The following is a 16,042-nucleotide window of genomic DNA, read 5'->3' as shown; positions in this document are numbered from 1 at the left end:
GATATTCCGTTACAAAGAGAAATCCTAAATCCACCATCCACTTCCTTAAAATTAAGAAAAAATATTACATGTTTTAATAATTTTTGGAGAACTTTTAATATATGTATGTGATTATGCCTTGATGGAGATTGGCTTTTCATCTTTCTATCAACATAAACTGCATGCTATGAAAACTAAATCATTTATGGAGACTGAAACCAATATGGATCGATTGTCTGTGACACCTTAAGGACTTAATCCCACACTCCGTTGGCTTCTTAGTTGCTGCTCCGTAACGACAATGTGGTTTTAAAATATTTCCAGGAAGTCCATTAGGATTGATTGAAGCTTCATTGTTATTTGCATTAATGTTAGTAACATATACCGGATGGAAACAAAATTGAATCAATTTGGATGCTGCCGCACAAAAGGACAAAGGCCCATTTTCTGTATCCAAAATACAATATAGAACAGTTGGTGTAATTTAGCTGTCCCAGTTCCACATTGCAGAAGAGCTGCTGACATCAAGCTGGTCTATGTAATGTACAATGCTTTTTATTTGTAAAAAAAAAACCTGGTACAAAAGTGCCTACGTTTACCATGGTAAAGCGAGTTGTACTCTTTGTTTGGGTTAAAGCCCCTCCTTGGAGCATGTAGAATTTTATTTTGAGTCTAACCCACACACACCCAACCGTTAAAAGTGCAATATCAACATTGTTCCATTCCTCTGCACTGAGATCCCTCATTCTGACAATTGCAAAGGTTCAATAAAAAATATAAAAAGGAAAGAAAAGCTGCCATTCATGTAACTTAAAATGTTTCTAAAACATAGAGCTTCGAGAAAAATTGACATCAACACTGGAAGAGAAGAAGCAGCTATCTTTTCATTTGGAGAACCTGACAGACCAATGGAAAGACGTAACTGATAAAGTAAGTATCAAGTACAGAAGAAGAAATGTTGCTGCCAAGAAATGAAAGATACGTGAAATAATGATGATCTCAATTTTACTGGTGGATTTTATTAGGTGAATGGTGTCAACCTTAATTCTGAGTGGAAAGGTAATGTGTTTAAGGCCTAACCCAAGACTTGAGCATATAATCAAAGCTGATGCTTCAGTATGGTGTTCAGGAAGTACTACCCTCTTGGGTAGGTGTTAAGAATTCTGCAGCACTTTTCCATGAGGAAGAATCCTGATGTTCTGAGTGTTCATCTTTCAACCATGCAGTACAGCAGATAATAAAGAAAGTTAATAGAATGTAGGCACTTATAGCTAAAGGAATAGAATATAAAGGTAAGGAAGTATTGTTGCAACTATATAAGGCATTGGTGAGGCCGCACCTGGAGTATTGTGCACAGTTTTGGTCCCATGATGTGGCATTTTCGACAGTTCAGAGGAGGTTCAATAGATTGATCCCAGAGGTGAAGGGTTTGTCGTATGAAGGAAGATTGAAGAGTTTAGGCCTATACTCTTTGGAAATTAGAAGAATGAGGGGGAGATTAAATTGCGGTATACAAGATGATAAAAGGTATGGATAAAGTAGACGTGGAGTAGATGCTTCCTCTTGTGGGGCATTCTAGGACGAGAGGTCATAGTCTTAGGATAAGGGGTAGCAAATTTAAAACAGAGTTCAGGCGAAATTACTTCTCCCAAAGGGTTGTGAATCTGTGGAATTTGCTACCCCAAAGTGCGGTGGATGCTGGGACAGTGAGTAAATTTAAGGAAGAGTTAGACAGATTTTTAATTGGTAATGGGTTGAAGTGTTATGGAGAGATGGCAGGAAAATGGGGATGAGGAGCATATCAGCCATGATCGACTGACAGAGCAGACTCGATGGGCTGAATGGCCTACTTCGGCTCCAATATCTTATGAACTTATGAACCCACATAATTAAAATACATTGGATGAGGTTCTGTGACCTTCCCTCAGCACCTTTCTCGATGACAGCGTGCCGTTCTGGTCCCACCGCCGGCAATGGGAATTCCCACTGAAGCCACCCCATGCCACAGGAAAATCTGTGGCATGGGTTGTGCTGCTGGTGGGACCAGAGAATCCTGCCAGGGGTGAAATGGCCAGAGAATTCTGGTCTTCACCTGGTCACATATCTCGATTCTGTTTCTCTGCAAATACATTGCACAAAAGGATGTTGCCTGGGTTGGAGTGTTTCAGCTATGAAGAGAGGCAGGTTAGGATGGGGTTGCTTTCCTTGGGGCAGGGAAAGGTGGGGGGATCTGATTGTGGTGTACAAAATTATGAGGGACATCGATAGGAAAGAACTTTTCCCCTTAGCAGAGGGGTCAATAACCAGGGGGCATAGATTTATGATAATAGGAAGGAGATTTTGAGGGATTTGAGGAAAAGCTTTTGCATCCAGAGGGCGGTGGGAATCTGGAACTCATTGCCAGAAAGGCTGGTGGAGGCGGGAACCTTCACAACATTTAAGGAGCATTTAAATGAGCACGTGAAACGCTACAATATTCAAAGCTACGGATTAAGTTCTGGAAAATGGGATTAGAATAGATAGGTGCTTGGTGCAGACATGATGGACCAAAGGGGCTCTTTCTGACCTGTAAAACTATGATTCTATTGTTGCATTTTCTTACATCTAACAGTGGCTAAACTTCAAAAGTATTTCATTAGAATTTATGCTCTGATATGGCGATAGGTACTATATAAATGCAAGTGATTGGTGTAACTTTTCCTATTTAACAAGAGCACAGCAGAAATTGAAGTAAACGCAATTGTCTTCAGACTAAGATGTGGTTATCTTAATAGGAGAATCTATTCTGCTGATGTAAGAAAAAGATTAAGAACAGGATTTTATGGCCTCGCTCGTCCCAAAACCATAAAATCCCACTCGAGGTCAAGGGATCTTTCCATGGTCCGCCCCTTGCCTGCTCCGATTCCTGTGGCGGCGGGATGGTTAAATTCTGGCCCAAGGGTGGAATTTTCTGAGGTTTTTTTTCCGAAGTGTTGACTCAGGCGAGAAAAGCAGTATGCAGCTGCACTGCCGGCTTTTCCCGCTCTATTGTCCAACACCTAGTGAAAAAAAAACGCTGGAAGCTCCCCGACCTAACAGGATGGAAAGTACAACCAAGATCCCCGCACGCACGTGAGGAATCCCCCACGATACAGCGAGAAAGCTTGCTAATGACATAAAAATATATTTAAATGGCGTTTCTGCCATGCAATGACTGGAACCCTATAATGTCATTGGAGGGGGGGGCAGGGACGATCGCATTGTGAGATCTCGCCGGCGCAAATCTAATTTCCAGCCGTTTGTGAGATTTTGTGCCCCCGTCGTCAGTTACATCCATGGCAAATGGAGGTGTATAAAAACCCCCTAAATGTCATAGAACATAGAACATAGAACATTACAGCGCAGAACAGGCCCTTTGGCCCACGATGTTGCACCGACCAGTTAAAAAAAAAACTGTGACCCTCCAACCTAAACCAATTTCTTTTCGTCCATGAACCTATCTACGGATCTCTTAAACGCCCCCAAACTAGGCGCATTTACAACTGATGCTGGCAGGGCATTCCAATCCCTCACCACCCTCTGGGTAAAGAACCTACCCCTGACATCGGTTCTATAACTACCCCCCCTCAATTTAAAGCCATGCCCCCTCGTGCTGGATTTCTCCATCAGAGGAAAAAGGCTATCACTATCCACCCTATCTAAACCTCTAATCATCTTATATGTTTCAATAAGATCCCCTCTTAGCCGCCGCCTTTCCAGCGAAAACAATCCCAAATCCCTCAGCCTCTCCTCATAGGATCTCCCCTCCATACCAGGCAACATCCTGGTAAACCTCCTCTGCACCCTCTCCAAAGCCTCCACATCCTTCCTGTAATGTGGGGACCAGAACTGCACACAGTACTCCAAGTGCGGCCGCACCAGAGTTGTGTACAGTTGCAACATAACGCTACGACTCCTAAATTCAATCCCCCTACCAATAAACGCCAAGACACCATATGCCTTCTTAACAACCTTATCTACTTGATTCCCAACTTTCAGGGATCTATGCACACATACACCTAGATCCCTCTGCTCCTCCACACTATTCAAAGTCCTCCCGTTAGCCCTATACTCAACACATCTGTTATTCCTACCAAAGTGAATTACCTCACACTTCTCCGCATTAAACTCCATCCGCCACCTCTCGGCCCAACTTTGCAACCTGTCTAAGTCTTCCTGCAAACTACGACACCCTTCCTCACTGTCTACCACACCACCGACTTTGGTGTCATCAGCAAATTTGCTAATCCACCCAACTATACCCTCATCCAGATCATTAATAAATATTACAAACAGCAGTGGCCCCAAAACAGATCCCTGAGGTACACCACTTGTAACCGCACATCATTCATAATATTTCGTCTCTGAATGATTCTGGAACACAGTAAGAAGTTTAACAACTCCCCCAGGTTCTCCACATCGATTCTGGAACATCAGGTCTTTCATTATATTTCAATGCATCACCTTTAGTTTTTTTCGTAGTGTGATTTCCTCCTGCCAGTGTTGCAATCCTGCCATCAATTCCTTTTATAACTTTAAATTGAGTTTGAGATGTACATCACTAGTGAACATATTGACATTACTGACATCTCAGGATTAACAGGAAATGAACAGGAGACAGAGCTAAGAGGATATTGAATGTTCCTTAAAGACGACCAATTGAACTAGATAGAGTACTGACGTTATTGATCAGCTGATAAACCCACCTTTTTGATGACAGTTAACAACGGGATGGAAAAGGTCTGAAAAAATATGGGTAGAACACCGCAATAAAAAGAGCATCAATTAAGATTGTCAATTGAGAGAGGCGGAGACCTTGGAATCCTTGTGCAACAGTCGCTGAAAATAAGTGCGCAGGTACAGCAGGTGATGAAGAAGGCAAATGGTATGTTGGCCTTCATAGCGAGCGGATTTGAATATAAGGATAGGGTTTTGCTGCAATTGTATAGCGCGTTGATGAGGCCACACCTTGTGTCTTGTGTGCAGTCTTGGTGCCCTTACTGGATGAAGGATGTCCTTGCTATAAAGGGAGTACAGCGAAGGTTTACCAGGCTGATTCTTGGGATGGCAGGTCTGCCATATGTGGAAAGACTAAGTCGGCTAGGATTATATTCACTGGAGTTTAGAAGAGTGAGAGGGGATCTCATAGAAACTTATTAAATTCTAACTGGGTTAGGGTTAGATCTACAGGGTAGATTCAGAAAGAATGTTCCTACTCGTAGGGGAGTCCAGAACTAGGGCCCATAGTTTGAGGATTTTAGGACTGAGGTGAGGAGAAATTTCTTCACCCAGAAGGTAGTGAATGTGTGGAATTCACTACCACAGAACGTAATTGAGGCCAAAACCTTGTCTGATTTCAAGAAGAAATTAGATATTGCTCTTGGGGCTAAAGGGATCAAGGGATATGGGGGAAAGGGGGGAATCAGGATATTGAATTCGATGATCAGCCATGATCAAAATGAATGGCGAGGCAGGCTCAAAGGGCGGGGGCCTACTCCTGTTTCTTAGTTTCTATGTTTCTATTGAGAACTGCTGTTCAGATATCTTCAAGTGAGCAACTTTGGAGCAAAACAAAAATAAATTACTGTCTATGAAATGACATTTTGGTCAGCACCTGAAAGCTAAAGAGAGGTTATTATTTCAGCAGATTGGCAGAGAATTTAATAAAAGTTAGCTTGTGAATCTATAATATATGGAGGAATTAGTTAAATGTATATTGCTTAAAAAGAAACAAATGTTAATGTAAGGAATCATGAAATCAGGAGTGATACGGTGACAGACTTGGAACTGTGGAGGAACAAAGGGTGTACAAGTTCAAAAACCGCTTTAGTGTACAGGTACAAATAAATCAAAAAGGCTAATGGAATGCTTTCATTTATCTGGAAGGGGGTGAAAATAGAGGATGAATTTATGTTTCAGTTGAACACATCCTGGTCAGATACAAGAAGGAATATGTGTTTAGTTTTAGGCAACACATTTTCATTCTTAGGATGTGAGCCTTGCTGGCAAAGGCAGCATTTATTTCCCATCCCTATTTGCTCTTGAGCAGGTGATGGTGAGATACCTGTGTGGCTTGCTAAGCCATTTCAGAGGGCAGTTAAGAGTCAACCACATTACTGTGAGTCTGGTGTCATATATGTACAAGTAGCAGGAGTCAACCATTCTGCCCCTTGCGCCTGCTCTACTATTTAATAAGATCATGGCTGATTTGATAGTAACCTCAAACCTGTATCCTGCCTACCAGCGATAACTTATCACCCCCTTGCCAAGAATCTATCCACCTCTGCCTTAAAAATATAAGACTCTGTTTCCATAGCTGTTTCAGGAAGAGAGTTCCAACGAATCACAACCCTCTGAGAGAAAAAGATTTTGCCTCAGCTCTGTTTTAAATGGGCAACATTATTTGTAAATAGTGACCCCTGGTTCTATATTCTCTCACAAAAAGAAATATCCTCTTCACATCCACCCTGTCAAGATCCCTCAGAATCTTATATACTTCAATCAAGTCACCTCTTACTCTTCTAAACTCCAGTGGTTACAAGCCTAGCCTGTACAAAACTCTCCTCGTAAAACAATCCTCCCATTCCAGACATTAATCTGGTAAAGTTTGTCTGAATTGCTTCCAGCGCATTTACAGCCTCCCTTAAATAAGGTGCCTAATAAGGTAAGCAGTACTCCAGATGTGGTCTCACTAGTGCTCTGTATGTCAGAAGCATAATCTCCATCCTTTTGTGTTCAATTCCCTTCGCAATTCCATTAGCATTCCTAATTACTTGCTGTACCTGCATACCATCCTTCTGCGATTCATGCATAAAGATATCCAGATTCCTCTGCATCTCAATGCTCTGAAATCCTTCACCGTTTAGATAATCTTTTTTATTATTCCTGCCAAAATGGACAATTTCATACTTTCCTACATTATACTCCATTTGCCAGATCGTTGCCCACTCATTTAACCTAGCTATATCCCTTTGTAGCCTCCTTATGTCCTCTTCAAAACTTCCTTTTCTGCCTATCTTTGTGTCATTAATAAATTTGGTAACCATGCCATCCACCCCTTCATCCAAGTCATTTATATGAATTGTAAACAGTTGAGGACCTAGCACTGATCCCTGTGACACAACACTTGTTACATCTTGCCAACCTGAAAAGTATCTATTTATACCTGCTCTCTGCTTATGTAGGCCAGAGTGTTCTCTTCCTGTTGGGGAACACTTCAGCGGTCATGAGCATTTGGCCTCTGATCTTTGGATAAGCGTTCTCCAAGGCGGCCTTCACGACACACGACAGCGCAGAGTCACTGAGCAGAGACTGATAGCCAAGTTCCGCACATATGAGGACAGCCTCAACTGGGATCATGGGTTCATGTCACACTACCTGTAACCCCCACGACTTGCCTGGGCTTGCAAAATCTCACTAACTGTCCTGGCTGGAGACAATACACATCTCTTTAACCTGTGCTTAACCCTCTCTCCACTCACATTGTACCTTTAAGACTTGATTACCTGTAAAGACTCACATTCCAACCATTATTTTATAAATTGAGTTTGTGTCTTTATATGACCTGTTTGTGAACTGAAATCCCACTCACCTGATGAAGGAGCAGCGCTCCGAAAGCTAGTGGCTTGTGCTACCAAATAAACCTGTTGGACTTTAACCTGGTGTTGTGAGACTTCTTACTGTACGTAGGCCAGACCAGATAAGGACAACAAGATTTCCTTCCCTACAGGACATTAATGAACCAGACTTTTTTGATGACAATCCAGTAGTTTCCTAATCATTGTTAATGAAAATTTGAATTTCTCCAACTGCTTAGGTGGGATTCGAAACCATACTTCTAGAACATTAGTGCAGGCTCTGGACTCCTTGTCCAGAGCATTGCCATTATGTCACCCTCAGGAAGGACACATTGACCTTGGAGAGGATGCAACATAGATGCACTAGAGTGATACTGGGACTTAATGGGTTAAATTCTGAAAACTGTTTCCATAAACTTGGCCTGCATTTCCTTAAGGAGCTTAAATTAATTAAGAGATTAATTGAGTAGATAAATAGAATCTATTTCTTTTGTTGGGGAAACACAGAACAAGGAAACACAAGATTAAAGTTAAACCCGGACTATTTAAGTGAGCAATCAGGAAGCACACTTTTTATAGAGTATTGGGAATATGGAATTCACTTCCCCAAATGGTGCAATGTGGAATCCATTGGAATTTTCAAGATGGGATTTTTGTTAGTTGAGCTTTAAGGTGGAAAATGGAGTAAGTTTTGTAAATTGAGTTCATGTAACATTTGCACCACAGAAGTGCCAGGAAATGACCAGCTCTAACAAGAGAAAATCTAACCATCCCCCCTTGGCATTCAATTGCATTATCATCACTGAATCTCCCATTATCAATATCCTGGGGGTTACCATTGACCAGAAACTGAACTGGACCAGCCGTACAAATACTGTGGCTACAAAAACAAGTTAGAGGCTGGGGTCTCTATTGAGAGCATCTCACCCCCTGCCTCCCCAAAGCCTGGTCAACCATCTACAAGGCACAAATCAGGAGTGTGGTGGAATATGCTGTACTTGCCTGGATGAGGGCCGCACTAACACCGCTGGAAGCTGAACATGCCATCCAGGATAAAGAGCCTGTCTCATTGGCACTCCTTCCACCACTTTCAACATTCACTCCCTCCACCACCGGTGACGGCTGTGTGTACCATCTACAAGATGCACTCAGCAATCCAAGGCTCCTTTGACAACGCCTTCCAAACCCACGACCTCTACTACCTCAAAGAACAAGGGCAGCAGACGCATGAAGACGTCACCAGCTGTAAGTTCCCCTCCAAGTCACACGTCATCCAGACTTGGAGCTATATTACCGTTCCTTCACTGTCTCTGTGTCAAAATCCTGGAACGCTCTTCCTAACAGCACTGTGGTGTATCTACACTACATGGACTGCAACTGTTTAAGAAGGCAGTTCTCCACCAACTTCTCAAAGCCAGTTAGGGATGCTTTATAAATGCTGGCCTGGCCAGCAATGCCCACATCCCATGTACGAATAATAAAGGTCTAGCAAAACAAAAACTTGCGTTTGTAGAGCACCTTTAATGTAACAAAACATTCCAAGACATTTCACAGGGGCATTGTAAAGCAAAATATGGCTTTGAATCACCTAAGGAGATACTAGGTCAGATGACCAAATGCTTGATCATAGAGTTAGACCTCAGGAAGTGCCTTAAAAGCGGAAAGTAAATAGGTAGAGGAGTAGAGACATTGGTGGGGGGAGTTGGGGAAGAAATTCCAAGATCAACTGAAGGCACAACCATCAATGGTGGAATGGTTAAAATTGGGGATACTCAAGATGCCAGAAGTAAATTAACTCAGATATCTTTAAGGCTTGTGAAACTTGAAGAGGATACAGAAGTAGGGAGACTGGAGTGAGGCCCTGGCAGGATTTGAGAACAAGAAGCAGATTCAATCAAGATCTCACTTGATCGGGACCTATTTAGGTTAGTGAAGACAAGGTTGAGAGGTGAATTGGACTTGGTATGAGTTAAGACAGAGGCAGCAGAGTTTTGGATGATCTCAGGTTTACAGAGTGTAGAATGTGGGAGGCCAGACAGCAGTATGTTGGAATTATCGAATCTAGACATGGGCGTCACTGGCTGGCCAGCATTTATTGCCCATCCCTAGTTGCCCTTGAGAAGGTGGTAGTGAGCTGCCTTCTTGAATCTCTGCAGTCCATGTTCTGTGGGGCTGATCCACAATGCTGTTAGGGAGGGAATTCCAGGATTTTGACCGAGTGACTGTGAAGGAACGGCGATATGTTTCCAAGTCAGGATGTTGAGTGGCTTGGAGGGGAAATTGCAGCTGATGGTGTTCCCATGTATCTGCTGCCCTTGTCCTTTGAGATGGAAGTAGTCATGAGTTTGGATGGTGTTGTCCAAGGATTTTTGGTGAATTGCTGCAGTGTATCTTGTAGATAGTACAATAGTACACACTGTTGCTACTGAAATTTGGTGGTGGAGGGAGTGGATGTTTGTGGATGTGGTGCCAATCAAGTGTGCTGCTTTTTCCTGGATGGTGTCAAACTTCTTGAGTGTTGTTGGAGCTGCACCCCTCCAGGCAAGTGGGGAATATTCCATCACACTCCTGACTTGTGCCTTGTAGATGGTGGATAGGCTTTGGGGAGTCAGGAGGTGAGTTACTCGCCGCAGTATTCCGAGCCTCTGCTTGTGGAGAAATCAAGATGGGCGATGGTGGGGTAGAGCTGGGTGTTATTAGCAAAACTAACGCTGCATTTTTGTATGATATTGATGAGGACCCAAGGATGGATGCTTGGGTAACACAGGAGGCAATGTTGCAGGAGTGGAATGAGAAGCCATTGAGCGGATCAATAAGAAGGGAGGCAGGTGAGAGCAGTCCCACCCAGCTAGATATTGGTGGAGAGGCATTGGAGGGGGACAGATCAGTGCAGTTCAAGAAAAGATCTGATTAAATAACAAGGACTGAATGACCTATTGCAATGTTCCTAAATATCTACTGAAGATGTCAAGCAGATAATCCAGTCCCTTGAATCATCACTGAAAAAGTCTGATTAACATTTTAATAAAATTTCCAAATATATTTTAAGTAGATTTCGGTAAATCTTGTTGCACAAGTAGTGCTTGTATTTAATGTAATGGAATATTCCTTTCTGTTATTATTTCTAGCTCCAGAAAGAAGAACAGAGAAATATTCACCTGGCTGCTGAGGTTGATAAGCAAAATCGAATTCTAGCCAAGTACAATAAAGGTTTTTGCATCTTTTCTCTGATAAACCCATCGAATTAGAACAATGATTGTTAAATCACATACAATAATTACTGGTTTTTAGTAAAAAAAAGCCGCTAGATTTACTAAATATTCCTGTAAAGTATTAGAGTCTTAGTAACAGTGACTCCAGATAAAAATCAATAATTTTACTTCAGTCTGTTTATACAGAATTATATTGTAATTTGCAACTGTGGATTATCAATGAGTAAACATGCTATGCCTTTTCCTAATTATTAATCTTGCACTGTTGATCTAATTCTCAATCAGTTACATAAGTTACATTTGTCGTGATATAAGATTTAAAGTTTATTTATTTGTATCACAAGTAGGCTTATGTTAACAGTGCAATGAAGTTACTGTGAAAATCCATTAGTCGCGACACTCAGGTGCTTGTTCGGGTACACTGAGGAAGAATTTAGCATGGCCAATTACCTAATCAGCACGCCTTTTTAAACTGTGGGAAGAAGAAGAGGAAACCCACACAGACACGGGGAGAACGTGCAGACTCCGCACAGACAGTGACCCAAGCCAAGAATCAAACCCAGATCCCTGACGCCATGAGGCAGCAGTGCTAACCACTGTGCCGCCCATATAATGTCTATGTAACTTTAAGGAAACACATTTTAAACTGCTGTCAATTATCAACATTTCAACAGGATATGTTGGATTAGCCTCATGACGTGTTCAGCTTACAAGCAGCGACAATAGTGATCAGATGTATATATAATCCTATCTTCAAATGAAGAACTCACGTTATTGTTTTATCAATCTGTATCATGTGATTGGGATATTTATGTTGAAGAGAAGAAGATAACATGGTGGTCATGTGGTTTGATGTTTATAAACACCAAGCCTCATTGTGTGTAAGTGATTCTGTAGCTCTGGAGGAATCTTGCCTTCATTCAACATTGTTCAACTTCGCAGTCAGCAGGCATCAGATCCTGGTAAGATTGTTTGAACCTGGGAGCACTTAAATCAGCATAAGCCTATCTGCCGCAAAGCTTAAACAGGCACAGAAATTCAATAGCTGACTTTGGAAAGTCTAAGTTCGAACAGAACTCACAGATAGGAAAAATGCCATTAGTGCTGTTTACCATTCCTACAGGAGGACTGGGGAAGTTAAAATACTGTAGACTGGGCTGAGAAGAAAACATCCATTCAGTAATAGCTTTTAACAGCCAGAAGATGCCTGCTTTTGAAAAAAAAGGAACTTTTTTCAATGCATTATGTTACTTTTGAAGTCTGCAGTTCCTATTCATGCCTAAAATCGCTGTCTTGTTGGCAGAGATTCAGCAATCCCAGAAAAAAATCAAAGAACTCAATAGCCCCACCACTGTGGTCAAGCAGTAGTGTAATACCAGCTAAAGATACTGCAACTCAGAGCTGAACTAACTTCAGAAGAACTTTAGACAGCCTGAATAGCTGTCAGCAGTTTCAGATAGCATTAAAAATCCTGCAAAAAGCTAAGAGATGACCACAAAATTTCCAGCACTCGATTAGAAAGCAGTGGACCTCCTATCCAAGTTTACTTTGTTCTGACAACATGTTGAGCTATATCTTTTGGACCTCAATATCTCAAAACCAGATAAAGCTGTTAAATTTAAAATTGCTGCAGGCAATGAAGGCTTCCATTGACTACATCAAGTTTCTATGGCGATTATCTTTAAAATTCAAATAAAATATGGCCAACACACTAAGATCTACTGAGTGAAGCTCAACTTCAGAATGCACTGCTTGGAATTCATGTCCTTTAGGGAGTAACCAACAGAGAACATTGATCACTTCACAATTAGATGCAGAGACAAGGGTGGCAGAGGCAGATGACAGAATTACTGAGCTTGTGATAACATCTATCCCAGTGGAAGCATTACAAAAACTATCTTGGACCAACTTAAAGGTTACATTGTGGAAGTGGTATGACAAAGCAGACACAAGTACAAAGCCATATTATTGGGTAGACAGAGTCCATCAGCTGTGTGTAATTTGTCTACCTTAGTCAGAATAGTCAATACAGGGAAACCTAGTTAGCAATGACGGTGGTGTGTCCTCATATATGCACCCAGATGTTGTCCAGCTTTTAACAATATATGCAAAGTGTGTGGAAATAGAGGACAATGGAAGTGCCAGTGCAGAAATCAGCGGCAAAACAAGTGGTTCAGTGTCATGAAAAGCCAGATACAGAGGCCAGATAGGTCCAGCATTCTGACCAACCAAGAACACGTACCAAACATTGCCAAGACAAGGGGTGGGATTGTCCAGCCGCGCTCGCCCCAAAACCAGAGAATCCTGCCTGAGATCAGTGGACCTTTGCGTGGTCCGCTCCCCGCCTGCTACAATTCCCGTGGTGGGTGAGATGGGAAAAATCCCCCCAAGATCTACAAAACTACACATTAGATAATGAGGATGACCAAAACATCAATCCAAAGTGAGCTGACATTCAGCATGGTAGCCACCAAAGGATGTATTGGCACACTGGTACCAAGCCTTTTCCACCATCCAGATTGTGTGCCCACAGATGAAGGTCAGCATAATCTATTTGCAAAACTGGATACAGGTGCAAACATCTTTCCACTTTGTGTGTGTAAATGTAAGTATCCAGAGATGTGGCAAATAATGCTTTAACCAACCATTGCCAAACTCGCTCAGTACCATGGCTTGGTGAATCCATTGCTGGGATCCATTATACTCCAGTATTGTAACAAAAACGCACTCGCGTCACCAGAGATGTTCATATGTGGAAACCTCAGATCCAGTGCTGTCAGGCCTACTGGTATGCAGTGGTCTAACTCTGATCACCAATCACAGCGTTGACAACTCCATGTTGAAGGTGACAGGACATCCAGTGGCTCACCTAACACTCCTATACTCAGACACGTTTGACAGGATTGGAAGTTTCAAGGGTGATGCAATATTGCATCTACCTACTCCTCTATCCATCAATCTGCCAACAAGTGTAGCATTCCCATCCAGAACAAGATGAAAGCTGAACTGGATAGAATGGAGAGAGATGGCATAACCCAAGAGTTTCAGCAGGCTGATGTAGCTCCATCATAAGCTTCATCAAGAAAGATGGTTCTATATGCATTTGCTTGGACCCCAGGGGCTCAAATGTGACTTAAAAATGATGCCCTCACAAAATGATCTTAAAAGGTCATTTTAAAGGAACATCAACTCTTCAGTTTTACAATTGGAATGAGGCGATGACACTTGTGGTTCTACATCAAAAAAAGCATTCCTTCTACGTGAAGGGAAGCCTATTGATTTTGCCTCCAGGGGTTTGTCCACTGCTCAGGCTAATTATTCAAATAAAGAGCGCAAAACCTTGGCACTGGTATTCAGCATCCAGCAGTTACACACTTACTTATTTGGAAGCGTGATGTTTGTAGAAACCGACCATAAGTTGTTTGAAATGATCTGATGCGAACTCCTAACCTGTACACCACCAAGATTACAGTGCCTACTGGTCAAAATGTAAGGCTATGATTGTGATGTGTGCCAGAAGCTGAGTAATTCCATGATCACATCTAGTATCTTAACCCATCAAAAACTGCAGACATCTCCCTAGATTTGCAAGTAGTGGACGCTGTTCTGCACACTGACCTGATGCGCTTTGGCCATCCAAGTACCAAGCACTGCAGTGGGAAACATCAGTGACTCCGTAAGACAATGATTGGCAGATGGTCAGAATCCCGGACATTTCAGAGGCTGTAAGACCATTGTGACTCTACAAAGTTGAACTCAGAATATCTTAAGGAGTCATCTTTAAGGAAAAGCAAAGTTGTTATCACAGACCTGATCTGCTCCAACAATTGCACCAGGCACATGTGGAAATTGATCAAACCAAAGAATTGGCCAGGAATCCACCAAAATGTCAAAAAAGTTGTGAAGAAATGTGAGGCATGTCAAACTTTCATGCCTAACAACCGGAAAAAAAAAAGCATTATTGCCTCTCGAGGTACTCACGCACCCTTGACCATACTCACAACTAACCTCTTCAGCATCAATAGAGATGATTTCTTAATTGTAACGGGATTACTTTTCCCAATTTCCCATTCTCCCTCAATCACATGAAACAATTCATATATGTTACAAATCCCTGCTGATGTTATATTCAAGAATGTTTCAACCTGAAACACTGATTTTGTATGGTCTATTGTTTTTTTTGGATATTAATGAGAAATGTTTGTGGAAATATAAAGAGCTCAGACCTGTCTTTCTTTAAACAAACAAATAAAAGTATTAAAGTAGAAGAAAGATAGTAAAACACTGCAAAGAAAAAATTATACTTTGGCAAATTAAAAGTAATCATTAATACAAAGGATGATAATCCAAAAATATCTGTTTTCCCCTGTACACAAACTGTGCTGAGACCCCCATTTCCTAAACAACCATAAACCTATTTGTCAAATCTAGTTGGTGGTTACCATGCTGTAGGTGACCAGGACTTGGGAATGGTCTTAGTTTCAAGAAGAACTTTTGCATAAACTGACTTGCCTTTAGCACAAACTGACTAGCCTTTAGTACTTCATCCCCAACTGAGCTGTTTCCTGAAGATGGCTGCCTCTCTCTCTTTCTTGCTGCTACTTCTTCAACACCTCATCTGTGCTTAAACTGCCTACTGGCTCACAGCACTCTGACTACTAATTGAATCAATTGCAAAGAACACCTTGTTCCCTATTCTTTCTTTTCCCTTAGTTGTTGCCCAGACATGTTTACAAAATGCGTGGTAGTTTGATTTTACTTGTGCAAAAAAAATCATTTGAATAACATCCTACCATTTTGTGATACTAAGACTGGATGGATAAGACAACAGCCGCTATGTTTCAGACAATTGTATATTTATTGTTTTGCAAAATGGTTTATTCAGATGCTATTATTTTGTTTTGCAGTAACGTAAAGAGTTTGTTTCTTTAAAGGTAAACCTTCAGTTAGCAATGGAGGACATCTTAAATTGCTGTCAATCGCTACCACCTCGACAGGATGTGACGTATTAGGAACATAGGAACATAAAAATTAGGAGCAGGAGTAGGCAAATTCAGCCCTTTGAGCCAGCTCCGTCATTCAATCAGATCATGGCTGATCTCTCAAATCCACCTCTCCACCAATTCCCCATATCCCCTTATCCCTTTTTAAAATTAGAAATATATCTATCTCCTTGAAACCATTCAACGATTGCAACTCAACCGCGTTATAGGGCAGCGCGTTCCACAAATGCACCACCCTCTGCGAGATGCAGTT

General features: G+C 41.7%; 1 protein-coding gene across 1 annotated transcript in view; it reads left to right on the top strand.

The window, feature by feature from the left end:
* The first annotated feature begins 808 nt into the window (after nucleotides 1-808).
* LOC144488136 (shootin-1-like) overlaps nucleotides 809-16,042 on the top strand; it is a 47,317-nt gene continuing 32,083 nt past the window's right edge. Inside the window, exons 1-2 of the mRNA XM_078206162.1 lie at nucleotides 809-909; nucleotides 10,703-10,784. The gene's annotated coding sequence lies outside the window, so the exon portion shown is untranslated. The remainder of the gene's footprint in view (nucleotides 910-10,702; nucleotides 10,785-16,042) is intronic.

Source organism: Mustelus asterias, unplaced genomic scaffold, assembly GCF_964213995.1.
Source record: "Mustelus asterias unplaced genomic scaffold, sMusAst1.hap1.1 HAP1_SCAFFOLD_1322, whole genome shotgun sequence".
Taxonomy (NCBI): Eukaryota; Metazoa; Chordata; class Chondrichthyes; order Carcharhiniformes; family Triakidae; genus Mustelus; species Mustelus asterias.
Note: the sequence above shows the minus strand (reverse complement) of the source record. Positions and strands in the feature narration are given on the sequence as shown.